The 22,768-nt window shown below is 41.2% G+C and overlaps 1 pseudogene; it reads left to right on the forward strand.

Moving 5' to 3' along the window:
• Nucleotides 1–3,339: 3,339 nt before the first annotated feature.
• Nucleotides 3,340–4,277, forward strand: LOC142430523 (developmental pluripotency-associated protein 4 pseudogene; annotated as a pseudogene).
• The last annotated feature ends 18,491 nt before the right edge of the window (nucleotides 4,278–22,768 follow it).

The following is a 22,768-nucleotide window of genomic DNA, read 5'->3' on the forward strand; positions in this document are numbered from 1 at the left end:
CGGTCTCCATTTAGCCCTCTCCAACTTTACATACAAGTGCACCTCCCAGTCACATGCAAATACCAGTCCCATGAAACCACAGTGTGCTTGTACTTAAGTTTGTATTCCTTCACACCCTGGAGAGCATTTTCTGGGTGTCATGAATCTTATCCACATGAACATGAATTGGGTGTGGGTTTTCCTCTTTCTGGTGGCATCTCCAGAAGATAAGTGCTTCAGGGATTCACACATGAAGTCTGCGGATGCAGCATCTGAGCACATGACTCACTGTGTTTCTCTTTATCCCCAGGTGTCCTAGCCAAGGTGCAGCTACAAAGGTCAGGCCCGGACTGGTGAAGCCATCACAGATCCTGGCTCTCACCTGTGCCGTCTCTGGATTCTCTTTAACAAGCTGTAGTGTGCACTGAATCTGCCAGGCTCCAGGAAAGTAACTGGAGTGGGTTGGTCCAACATGGAGTGGTGGAAGCACACTATACAATCCAGCTCTCAGATACCGGGTCAGTATCATCTGGGGCACCTCCAAATGCAACTTTTGTTTAAAATTGAGCTCTTTGAATCCCGAGGACACCGCCATGTATTACTGTGCTAGACACACAGTGATGAGAAATCAGTGTGAGCCCAGACACAAACCTCCAGGCAACAGGCCATGATTTCAGTGGATGCAAAAGAGAGAAGTCAGTGATGTTTTCCTCTCAGAAGCTGTGCTTTCCTCACCTTGTCAGCATCTCTCTAGGGACCACCAAGCACAGACTCTAGGGAGCCTTCATGTATCTGAATCTACCTTCTTTTCATTGGAATGGGCTTTTTCTGTATTTCACCATCTATCCAAAGGTAGAATTCTCAGAAATATTAGTGTGTATTGATTATATCTCCATTTACCAATTAGGGCATTAACCACTGCTGTTTGTTACAAAAGTAAGAAATATTCCAAAATATCAAACTCACTGCCATCGAGTTGATGACAATTTATGATGACACCCCTGTAGGTTTCCAGGATTGTATATGTTGTGGGAGTAGAAAGCCCTATCTTTCTTCCTTGAGAGGCTGAAGGTTTCAAACTGTGGATATACACTTCTCAGCCCAATACATAACTAGTATGCCACCAGCCTCGTTATAAAAACATCAATGCAGCAAAATATTCTCATGTGAGCCCCACATTTTCTCCAAGCATTCAGATGGGCGTCCAAAGTTTTCAATCCAGTGAATGCTGGCCAATGTATGCTTATGTGATAATTTTAACTTAGAATGACCTGGATAATATTGTTGATATTGTTAGGTACCCTTGAGTTGGCTTCAACTCCCAGAGATCCTATGTACAAGGATGAACTGCTGCCCTGAAGTGCACTCTCCTCAGTCATTCCCTTGTTTGGACTCATCATTGCAGTCTTTGTGACAATCCACCTCCTTGAAAGTCTCTCTTTTTCAATGGCATTCCATTTTAACAAGCACAAGACCATTCTCTGTGTTCTGGTTCCTCATGATGACATACCAAATAAGTGAGATAAAGTCTTACTTGAAAACTTCCAAAAACCATTCCAGATGTGTTAATTCTGAAGGAGACCGACTTGTCCTGCAGGCAGCCTGTGGTATATTTAATATTATTCTCTAACACCATAACTCAAATGCATCAACTCTTCTTTGGTATTTCTCTTTTTTCTCCTTCTTTGCATGTGGGTTGGAATTTTTTATTATTTTATTTTTATCACTTTATTTGAGGCTGATATGGCTCTTATCACAATCCATCTATCCATTGTGTTGAGCACATTTGTATATATGTTGCCATCATCATTTTCAAAACATTTTCTTTCTACTTGAGCCCTTGGTATCAGCTCCTCATTAAAAAAATTCTTATAGGGTACTTGGACTTTCTTAGAGTCACTCTTAGCTATCACCACTGCGGCAGCTGTTTCTGGCACTACAGATAGAATCCAGGGTTGCTACCAGAATCACACAATGTATAGGAGAACATCCTACAATAAGTACTCAAGGAGCAAAAAATAACAGCAGTGCCAACATTGAAGAAATCTATATAATGTCTTAACACCAGTCAACATGAAGAGAAATGTTCATCTGAAGAAAGTAAAGATCGTGATGTATGTAAGTTATATTTAGAGGAACCTGGACCACAAAATCATGTGGCACAATGATTAAGTAATCAACTTCTGAGAAACAGGTTGGCAGTTCAAAACTATTCAGTGATGACTCATTTGGTTAAAGATCTGATAACTTTCTCCCATCAGTATTAAAGAAAAGAAAACCCTCTTCAGATAGTTCTCTTCCATGCAGGTTCTCTATGAGTCTCTGCGCCTAAACAGCCTTGGATGCTTAAAGTTCTTTAAATATGTGGACAAGACATTGGCTACCAATAATTAGCCAAAGTACAGTGAACGTCAACATAAGAGCACTTATAAAGACATTGTAGTCTGTTACATATTTCCCTTTGCTAGATGTGCTTTTCTGCATAAAACACGTACCTTTCCCCCAGCACTGTTATTCAAACCAGGAAGAATGTTGTATGTTCCGTTTTATTTTCTTTTTGATGATGCAAAGTGCCAGAGTGCATTCCAAATTCTAAGCGATTCAATGTACAACAAAATGAAATAATGCCTAATTCAACATCACACTCACAATGAATATTTTTGAGCCCAATGTTACAGCCACTGTGCCAATCCACCTCATTATGTGCCTGTTCTTCACTGATCCCCTACTTTATTGTGGTTGATGTCTTTCTCAGGGGACTGGTATCAAAACTTTACATGAAACAAAGTCTCCCCATCATTGATTCTAAGGAACTCTCTTGCTGTCCTCCTTTCAACACAGATCTGTTTGTTTTATTGCCAGCCTGCCCCACAGTACTTCCATCATTCTTTTTGAACATCATAAGTTAAAGGCCATAATTTTTTCCCATGGCCTTCCTTTTTTATACTCGAGAGTTCATATGCATATAGTAATATTGAAAATATTATGACTTGGCTTTTGAAAGTGACATTTTTGAAACCGTGTAATATGGACCTGTCGGTGCAGAGATGTCAAGGGCTGTGGTGGTGCTGTGGGATAAGATTTGCTCATCACAAACAAGGTCAGGGATTCAAACCAGTCAACTGTTCCTCCTGAGCAAGATGACATTGTCTATTCCTGTACATAATTACACTCAGCAGAAGCCTAACAAGCAGTTCTAATCAGTCTTATAGGGTTCCTATGAGTCAGAGTAGATTTGCTTTTGAAAGAAGAGCTTGTTCAGGAAGTGGGTGAGTGGAGTTAAAAAAGCAGCCACCGGGAGTCTGTGGCCATTTCAGTTGGAAGGAGGAATGTATTTTGGGAACCCTCACCTTTGTGACTATGGAGAATGCAAAAGGCAAGGAGCTGAACTCCGCAGGGAATCCCTCGGAAGAGTGTGTCACTCTCAGCTTTGAACCAGTTTTTAGAACCTGAACTTGTCCCTTGTGCTACGAATGAACCAAGCATGTCGTCAAATGTGCAAAACTGTGCATCTCAGGTGACTCAACAAAAAAGAATTAAAAAAGAAAAAGAGAATTCGCAAAGCAATGACAACTTGAAATCCCGAAAGAAGATTCCGATTCCTACATTACCATCAAAACTGCCGCCGGTTCATCTGGTTCACCGAGACATCCTGTGGACCTGGTTCCATCAATTAAAGCTGAGCACCAAGGGCCAGCAACTAGATGCATATAAGCGACTGTGTGAACATGCTTACCCGAGTCAAAATCAGAATTTTCCTGCCACAGCAAAGGAAGCCAAGATCCAGACATGGCTAAAAAAATCAAATGTGGCCAAATCAAATCTAGACAGTTTACAGAAAAATGAATATGTATCCTGAAGGGACTTGCCCTCCTGAAGCAACTCCTTCCTCTTCAGGAGGGGCACCTGCCTTTGAATTCGTTCTCCAACAGGACGTCAGTGCAATTGACAATATTGTAATACAGATGACAAGCTCCACCAGTGAGGCTGTGCTGGCCTCCTGGTCAAGAATTGCAGGCAAAGCTGGGAAGGTGGAGGTGGAAGAATCACCACCAGAGACTCGTGCAGTCAGGTTGTGTGTGGTACATGGGAGAAGTCTCCCTGCAACCAGAAGAGGCTGGTTTCGATTCCAGTTTCATGCTGGACAAGCCTGGGTCCCTGAGAAACCAGAAAGAGTGAGTGCTTTCTTCTTGATACCTGCCAGTAGTTTTCCACCTCCGCATATGGAAGACAACCTGCTGTGTCCCAAATGTGTCTAGAGGAACTGGGTATTCAAAGAAAGCCTCCACAGTGAGTAGAGTACCTCGGAAAAGGACACTTCCAAGATTGCTGTTAACGATTGTCATCTTGTCCTTCTGGGCTTCCGTCCATGCCCTCCCATGGTCCTGCTCGTGGTGGGCACAGACTGCCGGGGTGGGTGTCCCCTTTTGCAATCTGGACTGTGAAGTCAACCCCAGTTTTGCTTGCTGCTTCCTGAGTTGAGATTTAGAAGACACTGATGTTTAAAATTGTTACAACTTTACAAATTACCATACGTCCCAGCTAATAAAAAACATAAATAGTTCAAAGTCCACAAATTCCAACATTTCCTTGACCCTCTGAAGTACACATGGATTAAGCTGAGCTTTGGTAGAGAGTGCTTCTGATGAGAATGGGTTGTGCCCCAGTTACTGAAGACAAGATTACTAAGTTTGCCTCTGTACTGAACTTTCCTTGCCTGAACACTGACTTTAGGAGCTGTTCCTTTCTAACTGTAAGCTTAATGACTTCAAGAAGTTGAATATTTAAGACAAAAATACATAATATTCTTAAGATAGAAAACATGTTTCCAAAATATCTGTAATTTGGCTCTGGTATCAATGTTATCACCATTGCTATTACTGGTAGCCATCTTGAAAAAGATTAAGCACGATGCACTGAAGTTATAGATGCTCTTGTGTACTTCATCTTTTGTATGTGTGGGGATCAAATATGTGAATTATTCGCCAGTATTCTTGTAAGGATTAAAGCAACAACCAAAAGAAAAAAGAAGAGATTGTTCATTTTTAGGTCAGTGGCTTGGTTTTCTGATTTTCCCTCAGCCAGAAGAATGTCTGGTGTGTTCCTAGCTCTCAGACCTCACAAAGAAAAAACAGTTCATGAATTAGTGGATGACTGTTTAAATCAAACAATACTACTACACTAGAACTCTGATTTTGTAATTTCAAATATTGGAATCTGGGGAGCCAGCTAATTCAATATGCTTGTGGGTCACATCACTCCTATCTCTATCATCCAACTTGATTCAAGAATCAGCTCTGGAGACACTTTGTTGTGGAGCTGTGGTGCCTGTGCATTACCACACTGTTCATCACCTCGTGTAACATCCAGGAACACTCATAGGCAAATGCCTGTTGTGGTTTCTTACCTAATGAGACCACCACCATCACCACCCTGCAATCAGGGGATTCCAGAGCCTTCTGAGTCAGGGAGCCTTTGATGCAGAAATGTTTGCCTCCTTTCTCTTCCTCCTCCTGATGGTGCTGGGTCTCCCATCAGGTCAGTGGCAGGGAAATGCAGTGGATCATAGCACATTCAAAGACATATAGAGCCTTTAATGCTTGTTTCCGAAGACTCCAGGGGCCCTCTCCCACATGCAGCTACAGGAGTCAGGTGATCAGGTGGTGAAGCTTCTCAGACCCTCACTCTCACCTCTACCATCACTAGGGACTCTGTCTCCAAAACCAGTGCTACTTGGGACTGGATCAGACAGAGCCCTGGGAGAAGCCTGAAGTGGATGTGAAAGACCTTCTATGGGTGAGTGGTTTAGTGAATACACACCATGTCTCAGAGACCATCTAGTCACATCCATGAACCAGTTCTCCCTGCAGCTGAGCTCTGTGACCACTGACAACCACTGTGTAAGGAGATAAGGAGAGGGAAAATCAATGTGACCCCACACACAATTCACCATGCAGGACAGCTGGGGGCTGAACTAAGAGAGCTCTTATACCAGCAGGGGTAGCTCAGACCCGGGAAGAAGAAGCAGGTGGGTGTGTGAGCACAGATGAGATCTTCGGCTGTGTCTTGAGTTTGCTTTGTTCCCACTGCTTAGGAGCAGATTGAGAGGAAACTCCAGTAGAAACTTCCTGAGGAGAGTATGGGGGTGGGGGTAGTTTTGTCACTGTATGCTGAATTTTTTTCTTTTCTTTTTAACTTGAGTAATTTCTCTTAAAATTTGGTCAGTATTTTCCATGTTCTTAAACATAGACCCTGGGATCTTCTTCAGAATTACATTAAAGTTATAGATTGCTTAGAATGTGTAACTTTCACGTTAAGGCTTCCTCTTCAGAAACATGACCCGTTATTCTAATTATGGTTGTGTCTTTTGGTATCTTGGAATAATGTTTTCTTATAATTTTCTTTCTATAAGACTTTTGTTTCTCTGCTTGGGCTTACTCCAATTTACTTTATATTTTAGGTGGTTATTGTACATTGTACTATTTTCTGATTTTCTTTTCAGTGCTTTCTCTATCAGTACTTGGGAATCAAACTGATTATCTGTGTTTCCCTTATAACTTGTGAAATTGCTTAACCTTCCAACTGGTTTCAATAATTCTTCTAGAGCTTTTGGGTTTTCTATGTTTAGAGTGATATCATCAGCAATTTTAGAGTGTTTTACTTCTTTATTACCATTTTGGATGCATTCATTTACCATTTGTTTATTTATAGTTATAGTTAAATTTGCAGCACGATATGAAATAATATTTGCATTTAATGGTATCCTCATCTGGTTCCAATTTGAAAGGTGAATGCTTGTACTTCCTCTCCATGGAGTGCAATGTTTGACATTGGCATTGTATGTTGCTTTTTAATGTCCTATCAAATCAGTTTGAACTCATAGCAACACTAGAGAAAACAGAATGAAACAGAATCATCCTCACAATTGTCATGTATGAGGCCTTTGTTGCAATACTGTGCCAGTCTATGTTCTTAAAGGTCATCCTTCAAAAAATGACCTTATGCTTTATCAAGCAGGATGTCTTTTTCCAAGTTCTGATTTCCTTGACAGTGTTCAAAGTATTTGAGATCAAGTAATACTATGCTCACTTCTTTCTATTAAGCATCACAAGTGTACATTATCCAATATAGGATTGTTTGTTCCTCTGACAGTCCACCACAGAGTCAAATTGTTCACCAGTATCATGATTCAAATACATTGTTTAATCTTCGATCTTTCTCATTCATTGTCCAACTTTCACATGCATCTGAGACCATTGAAAACTTCATAGCTTGGGGCAGGTGTACTTTAGTCCTCAAAGAGACATTCTTGCTCTTCAATCTTTAAAGAGGTCTTGTGCTGCAGATTCACTGAAATGCACCATTTGATTGACTGCTGCTTCCTGAACACTGACTGTAGATCTAAGCAAGATGACCTCCATCACAACTTCAATCTTATCTCCACTTACCATATTTTATATTGGTCCCATAGTGAGAAGTTTCATTTTCTTTGAATTGATTTTTAATGTAGAGTGAAGGCAGCAATTTCTGAACTTCATCAGTAAGTTTTCAAGTCATGCTATATTGGAACATGTAGTTTTATTTCACCTGCAGATCACAGATTATTAGCGGGGTTTACTAGATGCTGATGTTGTATTTTCCATTTAATACAGCTTCTCAGATTATTTTTTCAGTATAGCATGGTGCACAGTGAAACTCTGACATTTCCAATCATTCTGTTTTGCTGTGAAGCACAATGAACACCCATGGAAGCAACAATCAAGAAACCACACCACAGATGGCATTGAGCAGAGATATGAAAAATAACTTCATGAAAGTGCTTAAAATGCTTTCCAGAAAATATGGCAATTCTATAACCAACTATTCCAAGAAAATATTTCACACTCAAACAAGGTCAATCTAACAAACAATAATAGCACCAATCAATAATGTGAGTTCATATATTTGAATCTTTACAACTTAAATGTCTCCTTCAGTCAAGTACCATTTCATGTCCTTTGCCCATTTTGAGATTCAAACCTCTGTACATGTTCCATTGTCATTCATGACTGGTATTAAGTGAGATGGCATGATAAAGAAATAGGAGTTAACTCACCAGAAAATATGCAGAGAAATGAGAAAACATCATAGAATAAATATCTATTATTAATTGGGGTTTTAATAAAATCAAAATCTGTTAACATTCTCTATGCTTTCTGTGTCTGCAGTTTCTTTGATTTCTCAATAGATGGAGGCAAATCTCAAGAAAGAGGATGAAATTAGACTTTTTCTTGTCAGTTTCTGAGAAAAGACTGGAGGTTTCTCTGCTTTTTCCTTTTTTTCTTCTGGGGTTTCTAACACACCGATCTCCCCTTCAATTTCCAGGTTAAATTTCAAAACTTGGTGACAAGCATCACTTTTGGGGAAGAGTTCTCTAAAAACGACATATTTGTCCATAGTATTGATTTTCTTTTGGCTATTCTTTTACCTAGTCATCACTTCTTTCTAGTAGTATCATGAGGTTCTAAAAATGTGTAGGCATAAAAGAAGTTTGCAATAGTTATCGTCATTGATTATCTTGGATGTCCTGTGACAGGTTCAGCATCATTATTTGGACCCAGGAGTGATGAATCCCTCACAGACTCATCACATAAAATTTGCTGTCTCATATTTCTTGCACTGGGTCTACCAAAACCTGGAGAAGAGACTGGAGTCGTTATCAATATGTTTTAGTAGAAGAAAATAATTAACCATCACAATTGAGTTGACTCTCAAACACAAAATGCATGTCCACGAAGCAGTTCTCCCTGCAGCTGAGCTCAATGACAACTGAAGGCACAGCATCCATTTCTGTGTGAGAGGAACTGTGAGAGGACTCAGTGCCATCTCATGCACAAGCTTCCCTACAATAATGACATTGGCGTATAGGAACATGTGGGCTGCACAAAGCACAGAGCCAGGCTCCCGGGGCAATGGGAAAAGCATGGGGGCAAGGACCTCTTGTTGGCATCTAGGGCTTCCTTTCCCTCCAAATCATTTTCTCCAAGAATTCTCTCTTCCATAATGTTTATTACAAAGCACATCAACTTCAATATCCATTCATATGTTATATAAATAAACACAATTAAATATGTGGATGCATGCATACATGAACCCTGTGGTGTTGTGGCTTCTCTTTAACCTGTGAACTGAAAGTTCAGAGGTTCAAAACCACCAGCTATTCCACAGGAAACATGGAGCTTTCTGTTCCCATAAAGTGTTACACTTTCAGAAATGCTCAAGTCTGCCCTTTCCTGTAGGGTCGCAATGTGTCTACATTGACTCAATGCAATGAGTGGTGAGAGTGATAAATACATCAATATATGCAAGTATTGTTGAAATCATTAACATGAATTCAATGGGTTTCATGTCCTTGATGGCTGTTCTGAATTAAAATTAAAACGTAATACTAAAAAGTGTGGAATTCAATAGAAGAGAATGTAGTGGAGAATTCATAACAACAAACATGCAAATTATAGAAACAAAATTATGAAATTAATTACCTCAGTTTCCATCTAATGAAACTAGATAAAGTTGAAGTATGCCATATCATATATTAGTATGGGGAAAATCATAAATAAAGGAACTCAAATAAATGAAATATCAGGAACAAATGAAGTAAGCCAATTAAACAAAAACTATTTGAAAAGATGAAGTTAAATGATAAATATCCGGTTTTCCTGATCATGACAAAAGAAAGAGGGCTGGAATCTCCCAGTTAAGAAAGCAGAGCAGAAACACTATTGTGCATGGTATGTGGGTATGTTTTATGAACAACTGCATGCCCACTGTTTAAAAAAATCACTGAAATGTGAAAATTCTTGGTAGCTAATGAAACCAATAATGTTTCCAACAAGAAACAGATAACAGAGCCATCCAGTATATGCACCTGCATCCACATCTTAAGGGGAACAAGTCAGAATGCGCTGTTACCTGTCATGCCACAATGGTTATTGTGTATGTGATATAAAGTTCATAAATGTAAAACTAGTTTTAAAATATATTGATAACATATAACAAGTAAAGCAATGCCTGATAAACAGAGTAAGAGCTCTGTTGTCCTTTGAGAGTGCTTGATTTCTGAGTCAGAGGGAGAACTCTTGTTCATATTCTCTACTCCTCTGCTTCTAAATATAAGGGACATGCAAATTCTGCTCTCTACCTGCTGACAAACTGGCCACAGCCCCCGATGTAGGAGATCTCAGAGCATAGTACCTGTCTCTGGGGTCTCTGCTGTTTCCATTTTTGCACAGGAGCTAGTCCAGAAGACAGATAATGAATATTTCCCCGACTTTGGCTTTCATTTTGGGCATTTTACATGGTAATCATTGTAGACCATGTAGAATGGTCAATTTGATATTACTATAAGTATAACTGTGAGTACATTAGCTTGAATGTGTGTGATCTAATCATGATGCCTCTGTGTTTACAGCTGTCCAGAGTGAGGAATAGCTGGTGGAGTCTGGGGGCGATCTGAGAAAGCCTGGGAGTCTCTGAGACTCTCCTGTGCAGCTTCTGGATTCACCTTCAGTAGCTATGCCATGAGCTGGGTCTGCCAGTATCCAGGGAAGGGCCTGCAGTGGGTCGCAGGCATTAGTAGTACTGGTGGTAGTACATACTATACAGACTCAGTAAAGGGCCAATTCACCATCTCCAGAGACAACGCCAAGAACACGCTGTATGTGCAGATGAACAGCCTGAAAGCTGAGGACACAGCCACGTATTACTGTGCAAGAGACACAGTGAGGTGAGGGGAAGTCAGTGACAGCCCAGACACAAACCTCCCCTGCAGGGAGGAAGCATGTCTCCAGGGGGAGCACAGGCCCCACAGATCACAGGATCAGTCCCAGCAGCACAAGGTGGTTTCATCTTGTGGAGTCTGTCCCATCTCACTGTTCCCCAGGGAATCTCTCTATGTTTATTTCGTGATTATTTATCCGCCCCTGATATCTCCTAATTCAAACATTTTATTTTAAAAATAGAAAACATTCTCACGTACAAAAGAAGCGGTTGTCCGTTATGGGGGGGGGGGGAGACCTTGACCGGCGCCCCCAGCATCAGGTATCTGCTAAAGCCCAAGAAGAGATTTTACAATCAGATGCAGGGAAAATGCAGCCCCTAGCTAGTGCTAATTGTGAAGTGTACACTCATGTCTGAACGGTCAGTTTGAGCGCACCCAGTGATGCCTTAGTACACAGGACTCATGATCTGCTTCTTGTTGCTGTTTGGAGCAATCAAATTGCTTCCAGTCCATAGCGATTCTATGCACAACCGAACCAAACACTGCATGAGCTCTACCACCCTCACAATTTTTCCCAAGTCCGAGTCCATTGATGAAGTCACTGTGTCACTCAATCTCATTGAGAGCCTTCTTTTTAACCACCCATCAACATTATCAAACATGATGTCCTTCTCCAGGCCCTGCTCTCTCCTGATAATGTCCAAAGTATGTAACGTGAAGTCTTGTCATCCTCGCTTCCAGGGAGCATTCTGGCCTAACTTCTAAACATACAGATCTGTGTGTCCTTTTAGCAGTCCACGGTATTTTCAATATTCTTCTCCACCACAAAACAAATGCATTGATTCTTCATTTTTCCTTAGTCAATGTCCAACTTTCACAGGCACATGATGCAATGGAGAATATCATTGCTTGGGTCAGGAACACCTTATTCCTCAAAGCAACATCCTTGCTCTTCAGTACTCTAAAGAGGCCTTGTGCACCAGATTTAGACAATGAAATCTGTTTTGATCTTTGACTGTTGCTTCCAATAGCATTGATTATGGATCCAAATAAGACAAAATCCATGACAACCTCAACCTTTCCTCCATTTATTATGATGTTACCTATTGGTCTAGTTGTGAGTATTTTGGTCTTCCTTATATTGAAGTGTAATCTATACAAAAGACTAACATCCCTGATCTTCGTCAGCAAGCCCTTCAATGCCTCCTCACTTTCATTAAGAATGGTTGTCTCATATGCATACCACAAGTTGTTAATAAGCCTTCATCCAATCCTGATACATTTATTCATACAAACCAGCTACTCCGATGGTTTTCTCAGCATACAGATTAAATAAGTGTGGTGAGAGGATACAACCCTGATTCAATCCTTTACCTGCCATATCTATGCCCACCTGAGGCTCCAGCCCAGTAAATGTGATCTCCTGCTGCTGGGCCTTCTGGGCCAGACCATTTCAATCCTCTGTTAGCAGCTGCACACTAGCCTGGGGGCACCTCCCCTCCTGGGCGTCTCCAATAGGACAAAGTGCTGCCCAATGGTCAGTTTGTTTGCATTGATAACGTGGCCCTTGTGGTGGCCTGTTCCTGTTAGGGCAATCCCTTGCCCAGTGAACTGGGCAACAGAACACATAACACTTAGTGCCTTGTTCAGGGGTCTTAAAAATCTAGGAGGCAGTCCATGGGCATTGGTTAGCAATGGCAGCCAATACCTGCACATGCCTAATATTCTTCCTTCTCTCCTTCCCCTGAACCTGGGCTTCCCAGTCTTTGTCCTTATTGCAAAAGTTTGCTTTGGAACTAGTGGCCATCTCTTTGTGGGTAACTCCCTCTCCCTTTTCTTTTATGTTTTAAATTAAAAATGGCTTCTCTATATACATCAGAAGCCTTCTGGCTGCCAAAACAAAATGAATGACAACAAGTAATACTGTCTGGTCAGAACCTAAGCTGTTAGAGAAACTTTAAGCCCAGGCTCTTGAGTTGAGCTCCTCCAGGTCCTCCACCAATTCTTTAATCATGCTAGAGCCAGGGGATGTTTTTAACCCAATCTTAAATGTATGGAACATATCTTTCAGCTGTTTGTTATCTAATGATATGTTTCACTTAAATCCTTGCAAATGATTTATAATTGGAGTACAAGTCAGGTTACATTATAGGGATAAGGGGTATATAAAAATTTGTAATGTTACAATCACTATTGAACATCAATTGAGTTTGCAAGTCATGATCTGATGATCCAGTAATTAAACAGCCCGTAACTGTCCAGTCACTCTTACTTAAAGTGTTCAGCTTTTTAATAGTTCGGGGTGTCTCTCTGGAAACATCAGCAATGTTTGAAATGATTATAAGTCTAAGAAAAGCAAATATAGTTTATTTTATTGTAAATATTGTGTATCTTTAAAAGTATGGCCAGAATGCTCCATAAAAGCAAGGATGACAAGACTTCACCTTACTTACTTTGGATATATTATCAGCAATTGGAAAGAGGTCTCCACGTCATGCTTTCAGCAACTGCTTCTTCCTGGATCACACTCTCAGCCAAGGAATCTGCCTGTAATTTGTCTTACCTGCTAAGACGCAAAGCCAAAGCCTCTCCCAAGAACAATTAACAATCCGGGATTCGAAACACCTTTGTGATTGCTGCGCCAGACTCTCTCCTGATCTGCTTTCTCTGTAGGGGCAGAAATCTGTTTATCTGCACTGGTTGTGTTAGCAGCTTTGGGGGCAAAGAAAAAAATGCATTAATAAAGCTAAATGAAGTGCATTCTACATAATTGCCTCTCATCTCATCCGTCTGTGTTAATAATGGAGTTTTTAAGGCACTGTGAACACTTTCAGGGAGTTACTTTGGTTTTGAATGTGTTCAGTTAGATAGGTAACATCATTATGCAAATTCAGACTGTTCTGCGGAGGTCAATATGACCTTTGGTCTGCTCTTGCACTGAGGCATACAAAGCCTGTTCTTTCTCTTTATAAAGGGCCCCTTGGGTCCTTTGACTTCCAAGATAGTTTAGTGGGTTCAGGACTTAAAAGAGAAGTCCCAATTAAAAATTTCAATATCCTAGTCCCTGGCAGTCATTTTGGGGAGTGACCTCGATTGGAGAAAGATCTCCATGTTCATTTTTCTGAGGCCTCTTCCCTTATGACTCATAATCTTCACCATGATCTGTGCTATGTAATTTTGTGGAGTGATGGGGCTGGGGCGAGACGAGTATACAAGAAAATGGAATTTTTTTTATTTTATTTTTGCCCCACAAAGCAACCTTATCAACTTCAAAGTACTTTCCTTTACATGTAATACCTTTAATAACTGTGTACTTTCCTTTATACTTCATAACTCTAAAATTGTATTTCATTCTTGGAAACTTTTTACAAACTCATGTTTGGATGACTGAAAGCACCTCCCTTATTTTTTTTTCTTTCCCCTCACCTCGACTATGTAGTCAAATCCCTGTCTTTTCATGTCCTTCTTCAGTCACAGAAATAAAAAGAATTTACATGGAGCGAGTCCAGGTGAGTAAGGTGTGTGGGGCCAGAGAAGCAGGCTGTCCCCTCCCCCACCAAAACTGCCACGCTGAAATGGGTGCGTGAGCAGGTGCATTGTTGTGATGGCACAATCAGTCCCATATCTGCCAAGGTTCAGGCCTTTTTTGGTCATAGACTGTTACACAATCTTTTCAGAACTTCTGAATAGAAAGCTTGATTAACAGTCTGATCTGGTTTGATGAACTCCAAGTACATGATGAGCTGACATTTTCATCCGTTCGGGAAGTTAATGGTCATCCAGAACAAGGTTTGTCATCAATCAACACTTCAACTCTTTTGAAATGAAAAAACCACTCACACACTTGAGTTTTTTCCATAGCACAGCTCATGAAAGCTGTGTTCAACATCACAAGAGTGTCTGCAAAATCCCGCCTCCCCCGCCGCGCCTAGTGTGAAACAAAATTTCACCCCCACACGTTGTTCTTTTAAATCTGCCATCACACAAAACGAGGCTCCAGTGAAACAGTTTCACAAAAAATTCACTGACCAGAGAGAACTTTCCAAGGCACTTGGAGCACTAACTTTGAGTGATTTGCTTGATGCTAGCCTAGCGGGATGGTGGGTGGGTACGTGGGGATGTGTACTATGTAAGGTCTTCCCATCAGAGCTTTCCCCATTTTGTTTCGTTTTTTTTTTTTTATTGCTACCCCTGTGTACACAATCTAGCGCTCCCACGGTTGCAACAGATTCCTACCCCTACGTTAATAGGGGTAAAAGTCACTACAGGTTTAATTGAAACAAACTACCCTTGAGGCCCCATGCACTGTAGGATCTTATCAAGATGCCATACTTTACCCTGGTTAACTTCTTCATTTCCCCCATGCTGAAGCCAGGGGTGGTTAAGGACCATGCTTTTAACATTGTTTATGGATCATAACTGTGATATCTACTCATGAATCTAAAAGTCCTGAAAAACGTTGCCTTCAATTCTCAATTCTATGTAGGGGTGTGCTTGCTTATACAGAACAGCATTCCAAAATACTCCACTAGCTGTGGGCACATTTGACTCCTCTGGTGCTCTTTCTCGAGTAGTATCAGTTTTTATCAATAGGACTATAAGGAACTAAAAATAATTGACCAATGCAATCACCTTTTAAAATATATAATCTGTGGTATTTCAGATTAAATCATAGTTCAAAATTCACCTTCATAATTCTGCTCAACAAACTCCGTAACAATTTAAACACCCTGAGCATTTAGGGTGGATTTCCTAGAAAAGCCGTTTGATCCTTTTGACAGAGGTCCCCAAATACAGGTCGTAATAACTGCTGATGATCCTTCTGGTAAAGGCGAACATCTTTTTGGCTAGTCAAATATATCTTTCAGCTCCGTCTGGTGGCAGAACTCAGTGATAGGTTCTAACTGAGGTTCAATGCAGTGTGCACTGGTTGGGTACGAACTGTGTTCCCCAAGTTTGTTGGGTGGGGCTTGGAGCACGCCCATCTCCCCCTTTCCTGGGTGGGTAGTGTTCACTGACAGAACCCCCTCACTGCTGAATTTTGAGTGGCATTCTTTGCTCAATGATTCCCTTTTTGCAGCGGTGGCAAAGTCCAGGTTCTCTTCAACCCAGCTGGGCCCTGACCCAGTGCCACCTTTAGTTGCCTGGAGAATTGATGGGCTTTGCTGGTACTCCCTTTGAAAATGTCAGACCTTTTCACAGTGAAAGCACCCTCCCCCACCTTAGGCTTATTGTAATTATGCCTAGCAGCCCTAGAAAGCCTGCTCTTTGTACCTCGTACGCAAGTCCTGTGCAAATCTTAAGGAAGTCTGAAAGCGTGCTCTGCTCTTTGCTGGGACGGATATCAGCATTATCTTAAGCTAGAGTCTGTATTACACTATCCACCGTGTCTTCATTATTGATGTTCTTACGAAAAGCATCCTGAAAAAGGGACATAAAATCTATATGGGGCCCCTCATTACACAGGCATACAGAAGTGTGGCTGGGCCTCTTCTCCCCAAATGGCATTATGTTTTCCCAGGCCTAGAGACAAACATAACACATCTGTGACATAGCTTATTCAGTAATCTGCATTGTGCTTCTAAGGCGATAACATTCCCAGTCCCCAATACCTGCTCTACCTCTATGTTCAAGTGAGCCTGTGTTTCAGCAATTTCAAATGACCAAATGTGGTATTGTAAGTAATTTTATGGAGAAAGGCAAGACTTGGTTAAAGTGTTCTTTTTGGTGGTGACCAGATACCCAGCCACAGCTATTGACTTAATTATGCTAAACGCAAAGGGGAGTCAGCAACTTGGCCTGCAGCTGCCTGCTGGATATCTTTCAGCAGCTCAAAGGGAAAGCCACTCTAATGGTGCTCCTCATATCCTTTGGGTTGTCTGCATTAGGCTGTCTTTCAACTACAGGAAGGGGAAAGCTAATCTGGCTTCCTCTGTTGGTTTATGGCTTTTGAGCTCCCAGGTCAGCATTACTCAGGGGGTGCAGAGGCTCTGGCCACTAGGTTCTCCTTAGAATCAGATTCGGTTCTTTCAGTCTCTGCTAAAGCTTCCTTAACTATTTCATACTCATTTGGAGTGACTTAGTCTGCTTTCAAGAATGTGGATAACTCACACAAGACTTTGTACTACACTGTCTAGCCTTCCTTTTGCTCCTCTGTCTGCAGACGTTCCGAAACCATGTTAACTTTTGTCCACACATCCCAGGTCTCCATAACGATATTTCCCCTGCCTGTGTATTTTACTTAAATTTGTAGCAACCTTTTGCCAGATTCCTAGCTATCTGCCCCCTCCCCCGCCCCCCACCCCAGGAACCATGGATTATACTTTTCACGACTTGTTGAAAACCCTGCATCCTTTTCTTTGTTACTGCTGCACCTTGCTTGTTTGTTTGTTTAGTAAGTGGGTGACCATAATACCATAAGTTTTTTTTAATTTGCTTTCATTTTGCCCCATTTTTGTTTAAATTTTTACCAATCCCCCAGCCACATTCTCACTTCAAAACTATTCCCTGAATGCACTCTAGCTTCAGATGGGGTTGCACAAGGATCACATAAATTTGCGCTCTCCTCTCGGAGAGTTTCCTCTAGATCCCTAGCTTAGGATGCCATTTATCAGGTCAAGTCTCACAACCAAATGGTTCCTGAGGAGAAATTGTACAACTCAAAAGGAAATAATAAAGGCAGTAGACAAAGTGTGCAAGGGATTACCTCTACCATGAAGCCAGGAACAAGAGAGAGGGAGAGAGAGTTTGTATTCCCAAAAGGTTTAAATAATCTTGAAGCTAGCAAACCTCATCAATCCTATACACAACAACGTGGGTGGTGTCTTGCCCTAGATATTCCTGAGCTCATTGTCGGTGGAACCCAATATGAGTACTGGGGCAGGCAGTGGGGAGTCGACCACCCCTTGATCAGGGAGAAAAATAGAAACATGTCTGCTCCTATATATAAGAGCCTTAGACCACATAAAGACCAGCCATGTGCTTATAAGAAATATTTTATAGTAGCATTGTTGTTGTGAAATATTATGGTGAGATGATATTTAGTTAGGAGGATATTGCTGGTATTAATCTCCAACTCACAAATGTGCAGGCCTTCCATCACCAGCGTTTTAGCTTTCCAGAATCTTCAGAGTACAGGGAACGCTCAGGAGCTCACAGAGAACATATGTACCAAACCTCTTAGGAAAAGATGGGTAATTTCATGAGGTTGACACTTAAGGAGACCCCTACTAACCACTGCTATAAAATTATCTGAGACGACCTTGGCAGTAAAACCAAGAGATGGAGGTGACCTGAACTAGTGTGTAGTTACATCACGGTCTCAAGCTTGAATTTGTCAGAGAAGCACCAAGGGCAGACGGTGTGATGGCAGTTTGGTGAAATGCACAGGATCAAGTGATGCTCTGCAAGTGTGCATATGAAGAGGTAACTGACTCAATGATCTCCAAACAAAAAAATGCTAGAGTATCCTGTGATTGAACCCCTGGATTTAGTGAAATAAATGCATATTCATTTCAAAACAATTGCTTACATGCTTCAGCAAATTCTGGCCCAAAGAAGTCCAGGTGACCAAAACCTTGTGCTTGGATTTCCCCACTGTAAAAATATATATTAATTTGGAGATATACAGATTTTAATTCACCAGGAAATGAGTGGTGTCAACCTTAATTCTGGAAAAGACGTTTTCAACTTTGTTAGGAGGTAGGAAGCTTAATGGGGATTGAGCTTCAAAACTGCATGTTTACAGATAGTGTCACAGATTCTATAGTCAATAATATGAACAATTTTTCAAAATTAGACAATCCTTGAGTTTAGTGAATAAATGTAAGGTGAGACCAATGAGCAGTCGTGATGGGGCTGTGCCCAGAGCACAAATGGAGAGGCTGTCTCTGGTTGGAGATGCTCACATTTCAATTGAACCAGAGCCCCCTGGGTAAGGGACATTTAAAAGAGTGTCTGCGCTCATTCTCTAAATGTTGAGGATCAGCTGCATGGATGGACCTAATTTTAATGTCTTTTGATTCAAGATGTAAAATACTGTTCTTGGCTCTTATTCTGATCGTATTCTTGGCTCGTATTCTGATCCTGTTTTTAAATGATAGTTTTCCATTTACTGCTCTCCTGAATTTTTGCACTTGAAATCATGACCTGACTGATTTTGCACTCTTGTGGATATTCCAGCAAACAAAATGGGGTGTCTCTATTCAGAATCTTGCATTTTTAGAAGCTACAGAGTTAAATACTGTCTTGCCTGGGGCCCAACTTTTCTAGGTGGCATGTCCTTCCCTGAGACCCTATGCCACTTGAATCTCTTTACTTACACCGAAGTTGACCTCGATCATCAGGCTCAGGGATGGAGTGTGTGTTTTGCATGTAAGAGCGATGGGGTTGGTGATGACCATGGCGCAAGGTAAGAAAAATCCTAGTTGCATAAGATTAGTAGGGGACAATGCCGACTGGAAACATTCTGCCAGAGGCTTCAGGTCATATTGCATAAATAAACTGCAGAGCTAGGAGTGGAGTATGTCCTTTGGACCTAGCGCCTGGTTTACCCTTTCCTTGCCTTCGGAATTTGGACTGAATAGAACCCACCACCACGTGATTCATTTCCTCACTTTCAGAATTTCTGTTGGATTTTGCAGTGATTCTCGGAACCTAGAAGCATGAGGGGATCTCCTCAAGGGAGGAGCGGTGGAAATAGGAACTGAATGGCTTCGTAGAGGAGTTGGACATTTGAGGAATTATCAACCCTAACTCCTTGGGACTAATCTGGTATGCATGCTTCTCAAAGATGTTGCTTCTACTCAAGGAAAACTACCAAGTACTATGAGGAGGTTAATTGGATGTACAGAAAAATAAATAAGGGATCTTGAAGAGTGTGTGGTTTAAAGGTATCTTGGGGTCCAATTTCAAATTAATTGATGGTTTCAACAAACTCTATCCTGCCCACTCTCTAGGGCACAGGACATAGCGGAGCCCAAGGCAGGGCACGGACTATGAGGGGCTGGAGAGAGAGAACACTGAGCTCAGAAATCCTTGGATTTCCTTTGACCTTTCCCACACACCTCAGTAGGAAGAGGGGAGTCTGAGCTCTATCACTTTCAGTTTATAAGACAAGGGCTCCCTCACTTGCAAATTATTCTCAGGCACTTGGGTACAATTTCACCCTTAGGCTTGGAAAGCTATCGGTTCTCTTCAGACTCGGCTGTGAGCCTCTTGGGAATCAGAGCTGCGGTCTCAAGATGCTACTGCTATTTTGTTCTCCTGTCCCTGGTGACAGTTCCCCAAGGTGAGAGATTCAGATATCTGACCTGGGTATATGGGGATGAGTGTGACTTCAAGTGACTGGCAGTTACCATCTGTTTTTGTTTTCAGGCGTCCTGTCACAGGTGCCGCTTCAGGAGACAGGTCCAGGAGTGGTGAAGCTCTCTCAGAAGCTGTCCCTCACCTGCACTGTCTCTGGTGTCTCCATCACAAGCAGTGGTTACTGCTGGAACTGGATTGGCCAGCACGCAGGGAAGGGGCTGCAGTGGATGGGAGAGATATGCTATGAGGGTAGTACATATTATAACCCATCCTTCCAAAGCCGACTCTCCATCACCAGAGACACATCGAAGAATCAGTTCTCCCTGCAGTTGAGCTTCGTGACTGCTGAGGACATGGCCATGTATCACTGTGCAAGGAACACGGTGAAGGGAAGTCAGTGTCAGCCCAGACACAAACCTCTCCTGCAGAGGAGACACTGGGCAGCAGGTGGAACGTGGGACCCACTGAGCACACACACCCAGGCCTAGACAGGCACAGATGGATGACAGGGAGGATTTCCTGTTGGAATTAGGACCTTTTTTCTTTGCTATCAGAATCTCCAGAGACAATTTTGCCTTTCTGGTTTTTCTCTTTCTCTAAATTTTCTCCTTGCTGCAAGATTGAAAGGAAGAACTAGCATTCTCTGTTTGCAGTGCTAATATTAAAAGTGACGCTGACCTTCATTATCATCCTCTATGCGCCATTTCCTTTGTGAGAAATAGACTCTCATCCTCACACTATCTGTGAATCAAAATCTGTTGACAACGAGATACAGGCATGTGCAGATTCCTGCGTGCAGTGCATGATTTTAAATGCCCTGAGCTCATGGCTCTATTAAAGTGCATGGTCGGGTCTCTGGAGGTGTCTGTCTGCATTATTCCCTGTGCACTGTGGGTAGTGGTTGACTCATGTTCTCTATGTCTGAGAAAATAATTGTGGAGACATCTGGGTCTAAATTTGTGACCTGTCCTTAGTGACGCATGCTACCCCTTGTCTCTGTTTATGCTGAAGCAATGCTTCCAGTTATAGAGAGCCCCATACTGACAAGGGGTGAACTGGAATGTCATCTCTGGTGGGAGGATTCATAAATAGGGTCATTCATCAGAGTCACAATGAAGGGAACACTCATTGGAAGGACAGCTTTGATTCCAAAAGATAGTAAATGAGTCACAAGAGGAGGAAATAGCAGACCAATATGTCAGAATGCTCTTTATTCTCATTGAGAACAGCGAGACTTCTCACATATTTGAAGAGGACATCCTGTTTTACATAGTGTCACCAAAATAGGGAAACACTCAGTTAGATGCACAGATAGAGCGGCTGCAAAAATGGTCTCAAAATTAAGAGCAAGTGAGGATGTTTCAGGACTTGGCAGTTTAGTTATTTGTTCTGCTGTGCACAGAACCATTGTGAGTAAAACTGACGCAAAAGCACCCAATAACATCTTTGATGGAGTGAAGTGCAGAAAATTGAGATCTATTTTGGTCAGTCAAGTGTAATTAACTAAAATTATCATAAATTATGCCATTTAAAAATTAAAAATTGTTAAAATTATTTAACACATAAAGTACAATAAATATATCATTTCTAATTAAGTTACAACTACATGCCTTGCAAATAATTAGGAACTCAAAGTGCAGTACATAAATAATAAATACTATAAAGAAATAAATATTACATAAAAGTTCACTCTACCTGGTGGCATAGAGGATTTCACATTGGGATGTTAAGTGCAAGGTCAGCAGATAAAATGCACCAGACATCCTGAGGGAGACAGATGAGGCTCTCCAGAGTTTTGCAAGGATTGCAAATTATATAATCCAAATTCATAGGAGGGAATAGTGTCAGAGCTTAAACTGTGAGACTCTGACCTGAAGAAGGCTGTGGATGACAGAGGAAGCTCAAACACATTTGCAGGATCTTCACAGGGAATACACCTCCAGTGATTTTCCTCTCGCCATGACTGAGGGGTGGAACAAGCTGGCAGTCAGAGAGTATTGAAGAGATAACTGTAGAAGGTTACATCTGACTTGGATGGTTACAAACTTGTCATTTGATCTCCCCTTTGATATTCTTTGTAATTAATCTGGGTTTTAATATTTTCTGGTTCTGTTTTATACACTTAGAATTTATTTCTGCTGTGCTCAGTCATTGTTGGTAGCATTTTTGACTCTCTTGATATCTTTTTCTATGTTTTTCAATTTATGTAGTGAAGAATGGGTGAATCTACAGAGACAATAAGGGTTCCTGGGGGCTTTAGCAAGAGAGGTGGGGAGAAAAGGGTAGTTGAGATAAAGGAGTTCAACAAGGAAGAACACGTTTTCTAACTGATGGTCGTAGTGACTGTGAACACTGCTTCCATGATTGAACTATAGAATGGTATGATGTTTGGATTAGATCTTAATAAAAGGATTTTTTAAAAGAAGTAGAACATTCAAAGATATTAGTTGCGGGACAAATGTAAAACATTTTTATTTTGAACACTTCAAAATAATTTTAATAAAATATTACACATTAAATAATAAGTCTAATATTGATATAGTTATCTAATATATCTCATTTAAATTTTTGCCAATTTTTCAGTTAAAAAATTTTATAGTGCCTAAAGCCCTAAGGAGCCATTCTACTCTGCTCTAGATGGTCACTATAAGTCAGAATTCACTTGGTGCCAGTGGGATATAGTTATTGACCTTCCAATAGCTAGTTTGTTTTCTATGTATTCTG

The sequence above is a fragment of the Tenrec ecaudatus genome, chromosome 17, assembly GCF_050624435.1.
Source record: "Tenrec ecaudatus isolate mTenEca1 chromosome 17, mTenEca1.hap1, whole genome shotgun sequence".
Classification (NCBI taxonomy): Eukaryota; Metazoa; Chordata; class Mammalia; order Afrosoricida; family Tenrecidae; genus Tenrec; species Tenrec ecaudatus.